We start from the raw sequence: 14,079 nt of genomic DNA, 5'->3' as shown, positions 1-14,079 counted from the left end.
GGTGGGTTTTCCAGGACACCGTAATTTATGCATGTTTAATTCCATCTTTTATTCACGTACTAAGCCCAACTCTATAGGCTAATATTTATAAAACCGAGATAACCATAGAAACGTCTTCATCTGTGCTTGATACTTTCAAGGAAAAACGGAACTGCTGCTTGTCAAGCTTGTTTCATCAGGTTTTATATCATCGTCATGACGTGTTTGAATTGATCCCAGGCATATGCAGTCCTCATCAAAATCCATGCATGTCCTAGGCTGTGAGTAAGGTATGTTCTCTCTCTGGTCACAGTTGGCAAATAAATTATGCATATAGATTGTGGGGAAAACACTTTAGCACGTGTTCTCCAAAGAAGTGTCTTAATATGAGCTATCTAGCTAGTTCCAATGTCAACTGTAATCATAACACTGGGTTTCTCTCTGTGCTCAGGTGTCTTATTCGCATGCCAGTAACATGTTAGCGATATTGCAGTAGTGTGAATTTTTATGTTGCCCGTGATGAAAGGTGACAGCGAATAAAAATCCAAACATTTTTTTTTGTTCAGGTCTTTTTAACGGTCATAACCGACACATATTTATCTAACAAAAAATCAGGTTCCTCTAAATGTGTGGAAGAACTGCTGTGTATATTTTTGTTTCCAGTGGCCTGAGTACCTAAAATATGTCACCATTTTAGGAAGCAGGAAAGCAGGGCTGCTTACAAACATGACATTAGTAAATTATTTTTGGGATATTTTCATTTATGATTTTCCCCTTTTTGTTGTTTGTTAGCTTTTTTACTTTCATTTTTTGTAGGGACTGTGATATATATTTTGTTATTTGAATGCATAATATAGCTTTGGGGCTCCCACAGACACTTGTGTATATACACATATTAGGGGAGATTTTTTCATTGGTTTGTATATGTTTTTGAAGGAATGCACATAGTTCTTATGTTTGAGCCACTTTAAAGATATTTTTTGACTTGTATCAGAAAGGAATGCAAGCATTTATTCATATCAACATTTTCATATCACATTGGTGTAGGTCATTTTCACTTGTTATATAAAGAACATTCTAATGGCTTTGGGGGAGACAAACCAAATTAGTCCTTTATAATTGTAATTATATATTACTTTGCTTCATTAGAAGTTTGTGATTATTCCTGTTATTCATCAACTTAGATACCGTGATTTACTGGGGTAGGTCAAATTAAAAGATAATTGCCTGCTTATATTAGGTAAAGAAAGTTTTTTATGTCATAGTTTTCACTTACTATGATTGGGACAATACATCTTTTACATGAGGATGGATTTTATCAAAGCTTATAGGGATCTGTATGCCATGCATAGGACGCTTATGCCTTATTTAGTTCACTAAATACAAGCAGTTCATTTTTGTTTTAAATGTTGATGTTCCACCTGCTCCATCAGACCCTCTGCTTTGACACTATGTCCACCTGGTGTACATGCTTTGACACTATGTCCACCTGGTGTACATCAGTAAGCACAGCCTATAACAAGGTATGTCTTAGCCACTTGTAATCTTCTAAGCATTAACTTTCACAACATTTTTATGACAATGTTAGTCTTTATAGTTTCCATAACTAGGTGCTTAACTGAAATCAGGTCCAGTGTTTCATGTTGATGTCTTTCATTTTTCATACATAGTCATGTATATATTTGTGACATGCTACATTTGTTACTGTTTTCACTTGAACAAGGAAAATCATACTCAAACCAGATATATAAGTGGACAGTCAGGGTGAAATAAGTAACATTCTCCTTTTAATGTTATATTTAAAAAAAATATTAAAGGTCTTAAGTATGTCAGTGTTTTTGTTAGTCTTTTGGCCAATGTTTTTTTTTAAAAGAGATAAGGAGATACCAGAACAAAATAGAAAAGCAAATAATAGAGGAAGATGGCATGGGATGGAGGGATGGAGGGATGATAAAAGACAGGGGTAGTAACGGATAATTTATTCTATTCTCTCAGCTATTCTCTTTAACTAATTCTGAAGTCTGCATCTTTATTTTCTATTTGAATGTTAACTTTACGACTAGCTGATTGGGGTTTAGGAATGACACTAGCGTTGATTTTGATTCTAGCCACAGTTCTAGTAATAAGCAGTGTTACAACTCTACATGCAAAGTCACTGAACAGTTGACTGTTAATTCTGTAGTAAGCATAATGCAAAAAATACAACAACATATTTTGTTGTGATTGAAAAAATTACGTCCTAAATACATGCGTTGTAAATACATTGACATTAGTATTTTTAATTAATTTCTAACATTCAGAGACATTCAGAGGTATTTCTATTAAGCCCAGAGTCAGCTAGGTCTCCGCTCTCTAATTACTCAATGAACCTCAATGGTCTCCCAATCACATCTTCTCTAACAGTTAAAGATCTTGGAGTTATGGATCCCAGTCTCTCGTTCGAAGCTCACGTAAATAAATAATGTTTCTAGGACCCCCTTTCTCCACCTTAGAAACATTTCAAAGATTAGGAACATGCTCTCCACACATAATGCAGAAAAGGTAGTCCATGCATTTATTACTTCAATATTGGACTACTGTAATCCCTTACTATCTAGCTGTGCTATTAAGTGCCTAAAGTGCCTAGCGAATTCAAAATGCAGCAGCCATAGTTCTTAATAGAGCTAGAAAATTTGATCACATCAATCATATCTTAGCTACTTTACTTTGGCTCCCAGTAAAATTTTGTATTGATTATAAACTACTTTTAATAATTCCAAATGTGCATTAGACTTTACAGTAACCTAAGACAACCCTTTTGCATGAAGGGAACTGGTAACTATGCTCACCCTCCATAATGTGCAAAAGATATTTAAAGTGTAGGACAGTCGAAGCATTATGTGTGCGTGTGCGTGATGTTATTAACGTGACAGTAAAAGCTTACCATTTTTAAATGGGGGCTGATCGACTTTCCACTTATGCAAGACTTATGTCAAGAGTACATGTCAAAAATTAGAGACGAAATGAGGTGCTAAATGCCGCAATTAGGCATACAGCAGTCAAAGGCAATTTGGAAACACACTTAGAAAACAAAGATCATGATCTTTGATCATGATCAAACTTTCAAAAAGCTTATCAACGTGACGAGAATGTGAGGTTTAGTTTCATCTATAGTGTTACAGTATCAATGTGAAATATGGATATCGAGGTCAGCATCACGTAAGAATGTATATGTGTGAAACATCTTCGTCGCCATAAATGTTGTGTTGTTACATAATTAAGCAGTCCATCCAGTTTCATTTACTTGATTTATTAGCAACCTGTGTCCACTGTCTAACTCAAGTATTTTTATTTTTATTTCCTCCATGTTGTTTATAATAGGCCTACAGTAAGAAATCCTTTTAACTGATTAATAATTAAAAAATATCTTTCTTGACTATAAGAATATAGCTTAACCACTAGAAAGATTAAACATCCAGTGAGTGTGTATCCTGGCATGTTAATGTAAAAGGCAGCTCCTACTGGATTTGGGGAAAGATTAGTAAAAGATTTCAAGTATCTGCAAAGCAGAAAACTGCCTATTCAACAGGCATAAATGATGTGCTACCGAAGTAGTTGTGTTATTTGCATAGCCTAATTAATATCATTAGATCAAGTTCTATATTACCTATATTGTTATATTACAATTTTGCTTTTGCTTTTTTGCTTCACAATTGTTACACACAATTGCTGCACCTGATACAAGGATAGGAATTTCAATTTATTCATACTGGATATAAGAATCATTAATGGCTGCTGAGTGAAGCACTTTCATTGAAAATTCATCCACCAATTTTTTTTTTTTTTTTTTTTAACCAGAAACAGGGCACATCAACCAGGAATACATTCCAGCTCTGTTTTAGAACACTGGCTGTGATTCATTACATTTTGGCAATTGTGAAAACAAACTGGATGATACTTCTAAAAGTAATTGTGTTTGCAGTTTATTTGCACAGTTACATGAACAACACGTAGTAATCGGATCTAGAAAGTTGCCAACCCTATTAAAATATTAGGTTTATAGTATAATATTTGAATTAAACAGACAAAACATTAATCACAATCATTTGCATGATGATTAAATCTTGAAACAAAAATGTATCAGAGAGCTGTAGTGTTTTTCACAGACACACACCCAGTTAAACTGTGCTTGACCATTTCTTGCCCTCTATATCATTCTCTGCAGTTTACTGAGAAAGACCTGACACTGGGTAATGCCATTGTCTATTCGAAGGCCAAAACAACAACAATCTTGGTTATCAAAGATTCACTCCACCCTGACCACAGCCTCTTCTTTTAGAAATCTGCAGAAATAAATATATGAATTTATTACCCCCCATCAGTGGACCTTTAGAGCTTTATTATTCAAAATAAGACAGACAGATGAACAGACAAACGCAAAATGTATATATAATATTTTTAAGTATTCGCCATCTGCACCATTACAGGAATAATGTGTGTGTGTGTGTGTGTGTGTATGTATGTATGTATGTATGTATGTATGTATGTATCTATGTATATGGTTATGTGTGAGTACATGTATGTTGGATTGTATATGTACACGTATTAGAGTGTGATATTTATCGTTTATGGATTGGCTCTGTATGGATTTTATCAAAGGTGTCCACTCTAGATTATTGGTTCTGTTATTGATTAATTCTGAGAATTATTCTATTGATATATATACTCTATCAATAGATTTTTCTATTGGGTGACACTAATATTATTTTTTGTTTTCCAGTTCATGAATATGTTTTTTTGTTTGTTGTTTTTTTGCAAGAATATTTTTATTATATCAATATAATAATGTTATACATAGTATCCTGTCATATTGGTTGATGATATGTCTCCTAGGAGACATAAAGATGGTGTTGGATGGATATGGTTATTTAAAGCATGGGATATGTTGGTGATGCACTATATTGGACTGTTTGCACTTGTGTAGCATGTTGTCTGTTGCACTGTTGTTTTTATGTTGCACCATGGCCCTGGAGGAACGTTGTTTCGTTTTTGTTGTGTACTTGTATATATACCTGAAATGACAATAAAACCACTTGAACTTGAACTCGAACTTGATGACGACTTGCCAAAATTGCTTGATAGGTGTGCTCTGCCATGTGGCGTGAATGTAATCGTCAACTGTGATTTGAGTAAAGTATGTACAGATTGCTGAGCTTGTGAAACCAATTTTAAACATCCAATGTGTAGTATAATGTACTCTGTATTATTTTGTACTGAATGCATTGTAGGTTAGTGTTGCTGTCATGTGGTAATTATTATTACACATTTTAATCCAAACTGCAGCGTCGGGGGCTAGTAATAAATGTTCCTCCTATTGTCTCGATGGGAGAGTAACTGTGAGATTTGATTTCACTATTATTTTGTATATCTTAGATAATAGGTTTTTTGTATTAAGAATGCTTGTTTATAAATTCTGATATGGATGTAGGTATCGGAATTGATTTTTGAACACATAGGTGATCTTAGCTGATGGTATTGTAGGAACTGGGGGCTTTCTATAGCATATTTTGGGGCTAGTTGTGGGCGTGACATGAAACAAGTCTTAGGATAAATATGTTTAAGGTTTGTAATGCCTTTTTCTATCCAAGATGTAAAGTTTAATATTTTTGTTCATGGTAAAGCCTGGATTGTTCCAAATGGGAGAATGAATAGTTCGTGTGAGTGTGGAGTTTGATATCTTGTGGAATTTCCACCAAACTGTTAGTGTCATGGCCACCTTCAAACTGTTGAAACATGGATATTTTTGAATATGAGTCTGGGCACATTTTAAACACCTGCCGCAAACATTACTGACATTATATCTTGTTTATGTGATTGGCTGTGCTTCTCTAGCCACAAGTACTTTTTGATTTATTTATTTTTTAATTTGGTAATTTTATATATAACAGCAACAAATGACATCTTAAGTTTTATGACAAAATGTGCAAACAAGCTGGTCTGACCGGTGTGTAGCGGGATATGACTCAGTGCATCTCTGGTGCTGCTTTTGATGAGTACAGTGTCATAAGTGTGTCTGTCCAGCAGCGCAAAGAGGAGATACAGCTTCTTCTCCCGGAGGTTTCCGATAAATATGTAGATATGTTAGTATGTAATAGAAAGACAGCTGTCCATCCTCATAGTCTAGGTACATGCCCGCATTCCTGGGCAATTGTGTCAGGGGCAGAGGGGTCTCAGGCTTGGTGCAGGTGTACAACTTCTGGATGCTCCTCCAGAGCACCCAGAAACCCTCACAGTGGGTTTCTCAACTTGCTCAGACTCAAATCTCAATATCGGCATCCGAACCGTCTTAGAGAGGAACAAAAAACACAACTCATTTGATTAAATTGTTCCAGTATAAATATGGTTATCAAACATGCTTTTAAAAATATACTTCCATGGAGATGGTGCCCTACAGGGTAGTGTTGGAACAGTGTGTACAGGCTTAGTGTCATGTTGTGGCCCCGCCCCCTCCTCAAACATCTTGGTGTGTGTGTGTTCGTCTGTGTTGCCACACACTCTCGTGCCGTTCACCTGTTCTCTGTTATGTGTAATCGGCTTGGGTGTATATATGTCTCGTGTTTCATAGTACGTGTGTTGGTGTTTGAGATGTGCATAGTATTTGAGCTTTGTTGTATGTTTTGCATGTTTGCAAAAATAAAAGTGCGTTTCATCGTGCCTCGTCCCCGCATCCTGCTTATCCTCACAACGTCAGAACTAGACCACTTTAGATGTAACTTAGAACCTCCAGTGACCTCTGTATGTGTTTCTTTAGTTGTATGAGCTCCACTGGAGGACTCTGAATAGTTGACAATGGAAGAGGGGTATATCAGATTCACCCCTTCTGCCTCGGTGTGACAGATTAACACACTGCATTAACGTTTAGAAATAAAAACATATGGTAAACACAGTCTAGAAAATATTACCTTGTAACAATTCAGTCAGTTTTCTGTGTCCTTATGTCTATAAATTAAAAGTAATAAAACATTTAAATGATAAATAAATTAAAATGAATGTATAAATGTTCACAAATAAGAAACTACATTGGTCTGCACTTTTCTCCACAGATTCAAGGAACTCATGAAAGTTGGAAGCTATAGAAACACATAATACAGAATTATAGACTGACTGATGTGTGAGCAGAAAGATCACTGTGATGTTCTCATATCTAAAGCACTCAAAGCATTGATGTTATGTAAATTAACTGTGATCTGATTGGTTTAAGGAAATAGATTCACCTACTTTGAAGTTCAAGTTTTTATCAAAAGGTTAGAACTGGTTGACTATACTTTGTCTGTCCTGCAACAGGAAATTTAAACATTTATATCCAAAGTATTACGCGATAGAAATCAATTCAAGACTACCCGTTATTGACCGCTAGATGGCGGAAGATACGAAGAAATAAATGAGTCCAGATCCTCCTGCCCGACTTTACGGTGAGACTCTGCTTTTACGTCATTAAAACGCTAAAGAAAAAAGGCCGCCATATTTGTAGTTCCACAACGTGAAAAGGCGTCATTTTGTATGCCGAAGAATGAATAAACACCATGCCATACCTTGAAGACGACGAAATTGCAATTTATTTAGCTAGCCATAAGAATAAGAATAGCTGTTTAATTTACATAATCACAAATATATTGCATGTACATACAGCTACATTTCAGTCGATCAAAATGTTTCACGTATTTATAACCGCAACTTTGTTACAGTGGTCATATCAGAGATTTACCAATATAAAACGCAACAGGTGTCGTGTTCTGTAATAGCACATTTTAACATTTATATCCATATTACACATAACCAAGGTGTAATATAACCATATGTACTGAACAGACATGAACAGCCTGTGTATTGTGAAAATACATGTATGTGTCTTCTACAGCAATTACTGTGCCCTGCACACTTTAAGTTTGGCATGAAGTGTTTGCTTTTTCCAAAGCAAGTAATATTAAATTATTCTCATAGAATAAATTTCACAAAGACATGGACATGTTTTTTTGTATTTAATTTATTTAATGCGAATCGTATGTAGGTTACCACTGCTAAGCTTCACCACTGTCAAGGTAAGACCTCGAAAGGACGCAGAAAATTATTTTAATAACAGCTTCTGCTGATTTATTCAATAACTGTATGACACCGTTTGAGTGTACGTACCGACTGAAAACAAACTCAAATTATTAGAGACACTCTTACTGCGTCTCCACATTGAAACATATCAGTTAGTTAGCTAGGCTGGCTAACTAGCTTAGCTTTATTAGCTAGCTAAGCTAATGGCGAAGAGGATTACGTTAAAGAACCCCCGGTCTACAGTTGTGCACATACAGGAAAATTAATGAATAGCATGGTAATACACGCATTTATTGGAACAGTTATGTAGCTAATATGCATTTGTAGTATGTGCGCCTGGCGTAGAAATGAGTCTTTGTTAGCCCATTAAGGCTATCTTAGCTAGGCTAGTTCGAGCAAGCGAAGTGCTGGTTGCTATGACAACGGGCTTGGTGTATTTTGCGAGCTTGTCAGCTACATAAGACAAGTGTTTATCGCTTTACTGCTGCGGTGAACTGTTATTATTGTAACACTCTGCTAATGCCAGATGTGTAGAATAACTCACTAGTGATGTTTACTTCGAGACTTTGGCAGTTTTAAGATGGATAGAAAGCGAATGAGCCAGCTAGCTGTCCTAGCTAACATGCAACCTTCTGTACATCCCGGGTACTCCCAGCCCTTATCAGGACCTCACAGTTCCCTTTGAGAACTCCCTGGTATCACGATCATAACTTTGGACAACCAGTTGTCATTCTCAACTCATGTTTCAGATTTCTCCTTTGTAACATACGAAGGATTCGGCCCTTTCTTTCGCAGGAAGCTACCCAGGTGCTTGTGTGGTCTCTTGTGATCTCAAAGCTAAACTACTGCAACTTACTACTTGCTGGTCTAGTAGTACTCTAGTACTTATTGTTTATTGCACTTATCAATGTTTAAGGTAGACTTTATGTATTTTGTACTTCTTGTTAGGAACTGGTTCAAAGTGACAAGTCCTTCAGTTTCGATCTCCTCCAAGTTACCCTCTGCCCTCCGTCCTCTGTAGCCGGATCTGGGGAAGTCAAGAGACACTGACACCAAGGTAGTGAATGAAGAGAGTTCAACTTTATTGAGGAAAGCACAGAGTATATATGTGTCCTATATCTACTATCTAAATCTACAGGATGACGGGGAAAAGTGAGGCATGTTCTGAGGGTCTATGTAGAAAGGAAAGAGACAAGGTTATTAAAAATTAGATGTTCTTGGCATGAACGACCCACGAGCTGTTCCCGTACCCGCCATGAGGTACTCCTGTGCTTAAAGAGAGACAGGGAGAGAAAGAAAGAGAAAGGGAGGGGTAAAGGAGACAAGAAGAAGGAGTGGAAGACCTCGGGCGACCAGCTCGCGGTCAAGCCGCCATGTCATGGCTGATAGGCAGAGACCTTGTGTTGGGTGCCTGAAGACAGAAAGGCTCCAGTATCTAACAATAATAATAATAACAATAGATGTAATATATATATATATATATACACAAATAAAATGTTTCTCTCATACTCAAGGTCACAGAAACCCTAGAGACAGGAGTCACTGCTGAATAAAAACAAACCATAGAGGGCATGAGTTCATGCTGGATTTATATTTATGGCATTTAGCTGACACATTTTTATCCAAAGCAACTTACAATTATGACTGAGTACAACTTGAGCAATTGGCAACAAGTTGGCAGTGGGGGGGCTTGAAGCAGCAGCCTTCTGATACCTTAACCACTGAGCTACCACTGGAGAAAAAAAAAAAAAAAAAAAAAAAGCTAACCCTAGCAGACCAGCTGTACTGTCCATCCTGCTCTCCAATGTCTGTTCCCTGGTCAACAGGTCAACTCTAGCATAGCACCCAACGCGAGTGTAGAGACTGTTGTGCTTTAGTTTTCATAGAACTGTGGCTCAGTGACAGAATTCCTGACACTGAGGTAACAAAATGAAATTATTTATGTAATAACATGATGGAAGGAAGTGTAAAAGACCAAATTAGGCTGCATGTAGACATCTGAAAATCAGTAAGCAGGTAATTGTTTTATTCCTAAGAAATGTTATCTCGAAAAATGTACTGTACTTTAAGAATATTGGATGTTATAAAGTGATTTATTTGAGTATGCCAGTGTGGATTCTCCCGCGGGCCCGCTAGGGGGCGAAGTGCAGCATAAAGTTGGCCCCAAGATGCAGTAACCGTTAGTGAGCAAAGATAGCCATCAAGCTAGGATAGCTAACGTTAGCTAGTTAACTATTCATCCCATTAAATCACGCTTTTAATACTGTAAATGCTGTAATAATGTAAATAATTGTATATTTCCTCATTTATACATTTTGTAGCAGAATTATGATCGTAGCTAGTCCATGCTAGAAGCCACTGAAGCAACGCTTAGCTTCCAGCTCATAGCTGCCCCCAAACAACTCCACACACACATCAGCTAAAATAAGCCTCTTTTATTCCATGATGTCTAAAGGTATCGGCGATCAAATCATTTATATGGCTGCATAAGTTTCACCAAACGGCGTCAAACTATTTATCTGCCTAACGGAAACGCAGTTTGACAGTTCAGACCTTTAAATGGTTAAAGGGTCTAACCTAGGTTAGCTATCTTAGCTACCTAACGAGGTAAGATAAGGAACGGGGTGTTTGCAGTTGTTCATTTTTACACCTTCCTGTGTGGTCCGTTTTCAGATATTACAGTTACGTTAACAATATTGTGAAAATTGTAAAGGATACTTTATTCATGTCCTCATTGTTAAAAATTGTATCGCTTTATCACAGCGATAAGCTGGTTAGCTAGCTAATAGTTGAGGTCAGCGAGTGTCTAACTCGGGGCTATAAACCATTCCTTGTGGAACCATTTCATAGTTCATCTTTCAACTTAGATCGTTTAGGTGCTGGTAGTTTGTTAGCTAGCTAACTGTTCAGAAATAGAAAACCTACTTTTGTATGATTTAGAGACCCAAATTCACAAACCTGTGGGTTTTCAAATTTATCGTTCTCTCTAAATAAGCAAAATGAGGTAAGCCATTACTACAGCTATCGGACTGTTTGAACTACAATATTCGACTGTTCATTTATTGTTAGTTAGATTAAATTAACTTTCATAAACATTCTTAATTAATAGAATGTAGTTTTTAATGACTGATTAACTGTGTATATTTAACAGGAAGCTATTTATATAAAGTTTCAAGTTTGGTTTATTTGTCACATACATTTATTTGTCACTTTCATTTTTAGGCTGTAAAATGAAAGATCCTTGCTCACAATCATTGCTACAGTTTGATCAAATTCAGTTATATATATAAACTCCCTATTCAATAGGAAGAAACCAGTTCATGTCATTGTGAATTGCTTTTTCTGTAATCAAAACACTGAGGTTCCATATGGGAACAGAAACTGCTGGGACTGTCCATTCTGTGTGCAGTACAATGGCTTCTAAGAGGTATTGCTGTATTTGAGACATGGTGAGGACATATTTTAGTGAAAGTCTTCCAATGATGCACCCTTAACTGAACCATTTTATGCTGTTGCTGCTGTTAAAAAATGCAGAATGGTGATTATAACGAACCGATCCTTGCACAATATATTGAGCACCTCAACCATGGGGTATCAGCTGGTGTCCCTGTGCTTGATGCATCCAAGACTCAACCAGACACTGAAGATCAAGCAGCTGGCTTCCTTCACTCCCAGAGAGGAAGTAGGTTTTCCATTTGAACTGTTGCCTTCTTAGTTAAGACGTATGCATTGTTGATTGCAGTGCCAGAGCTGTGAAACTGTGCAAGGTAATGCATGTCCAGTGCTGGAATTAAGATAATAGCTCTAAATAGTCTCTGACTTGGGCAGAGATTGTGAGTGGGTCTTCAAGGGCAAACAGGATCTGATGGCCCACATGTAGTTTGATATTATTCCTAAATAACTAAGTTGACTAAGTTTACATGGCTATTTGAAAGAAGCTGATCATGTAAGCAGCAAAGACAGAATATCATTCTCTGACTAAGGATTTAGTTGACTCATGTTTAGCCCAACTAAACTGTGGTCCTGGCTGATTTTAGTTGGACTATTGAGCCACTGACTCATGCACAGAGTTCTCTGAGTATTTTGCAGTTTCTTAGTCTACTGAGTTCTTACTGAGTATAACGCCAACTTTGATGCATTTGTTTTCTTTTTTCTTGCAGTGTTAGGAGGTCATAACTGCTGATCAGAACTTTGGACAAGAGGGCTTATCCTCATGGCTGACTGACTTTCATGTACAACAAACAATCTTTTCTTATTTATTTTTTTCCAGTTGTAACAAACCGTTCTGCTGTTTTTTAACTTCTGTCAAATTTTTAATGGTTGTATAGGACAATTACGATGGAAATTGAGGTGTACAAGCACCACCTTGAACAGACCTACGAGTTGTGCGTGCCTGTCAGACCGCTGAGCAGTATGACATCCAGCACCAGAACCGACAGCTGCGGGCCCTGCTTTTCAACCACCAGCTCAGATGCAGCCAAGATGCGGACAAAGCATTCATTAAGGTGAGTAATTATTGTCAATGGTTGTCTTAGAATGGTGCTAAAGTGCTTAAGATACTTTTTGGCGATTCCATAGCCAAGAATTCTCAAGGTCACAACTAGCTGCATTCCTGTTGGGTGTGAATGACAGTTGCTCCTTCCCGGTTGATACAAAGTCACGATAGAAAAAAAGGCGTACACAGAACTGCAGTGAACACTGTCCTTCAAGTGCATACAGTGTTTGAGCCTGCAATCCAGTTCATTACCCTGTCCAACAGCCTCCCAGGTTCCCCTCCACATCTTCCTTATCAGAGATGAAAATTGATATAAAAAAAATGGGGAACAGTTGAAATGACTGAGCCAATACACTGCACATTTCACCTTGAATACTTTTGGTTACTTTTTTGTTCCTGGCTACCTTGCTTTTTTAAGCATTGATTATATCAAACACTGATTTATCTAAGATGAGCAAAGACCTGTTCTCTCTTGCTGCATTTTGTTGGGTTTTTTGTTTTTTTTTCCAAATGAAGCTGTTGTTTTCATTTTTGGTGGGTTTCATACTATCCACACCAGCTTCCAGGTTTCTGTCCTTTTACATACCAAGCAATCAGCTTCCTTTCTCTTTGCTACAGAGCACCTCTTTTCTGTCCACACCTGCTTGGCTGGTAGCTCTCAGAAGCCTTACCTTCCTCACCTGTGCTTTTCTGGTTGCGGTGGCCATATGTGGGTCTGGATGTGACTCTGGAGACACATCCTCTCTCCACAACAGCCCGCACACTCTCAGCGGGGGAATCATCCCATCCAAAGAAGCCCACCAAAGTGACACTGAAGCCAAAGCAAAGAGCATCACCAAAACTATGCAAATGTGGAATGACCTGGTGGGTCTTCTGCCAGAGAGAGGCAATAGAGAATATCAAGCTGACCTGGTAGTCTGGAAGCAACCACCAGATGGTTGTTGCTTCTGTTGGCCTTTTGACTTCCATCAACATCTACTCAGGCAGTAAAAAGAAATGGTGTACTGGGAGGTAGTAAATCTTGCTAATCAGTACTTGTTTTTGGCCTGTGAAAATACAAACAAACAATACACATATTCAAACACTTCTGAACTACAATTGCTTATCAGGATTTACACAGGCTTATGTTCTTAATACCTCTTTGCTTACAACTTCATCAAAGCGGTTTTGTTCTACAGTATGTGCAAAGTCTACTTTCCCACACAGTTCACATCAGTCTTGGTTCGTCCTGCTGGTTCTTCATGTCTGTGAATGTGAAAAATCAAACTTTTTTGCTTGGCTTCAAGCAGTGATCCTTTGATTGCATCATTCATGATTCATTTAGGATTACAACCAAGTGGTTCAAAATCCAGCCAGAGGTGTACTCAAGTGAGGTAATAAAATGAAATTATTAATGTAATAATATGATGGCAGGAATTGTAAAAGACCAAATTAGGCTTCAGAAGTAAGCAGGAAGTGAGAATGACCAAATATGGCCTCTGTGGCAAGTCCGGGATTGAGGCCAGGATACCACCTAAAGATAC

This window comes from Electrophorus electricus, unplaced genomic scaffold (assembly GCF_041902795.1).
Source record: "Electrophorus electricus isolate QZ-2024a unplaced genomic scaffold, ASM4190279v1 Scaffold36, whole genome shotgun sequence".
NCBI classification, from domain to species: Eukaryota; Metazoa; Chordata; class Actinopteri; order Gymnotiformes; family Gymnotidae; genus Electrophorus; species Electrophorus electricus.
This window is presented reverse-complemented; position numbering follows the sequence as displayed.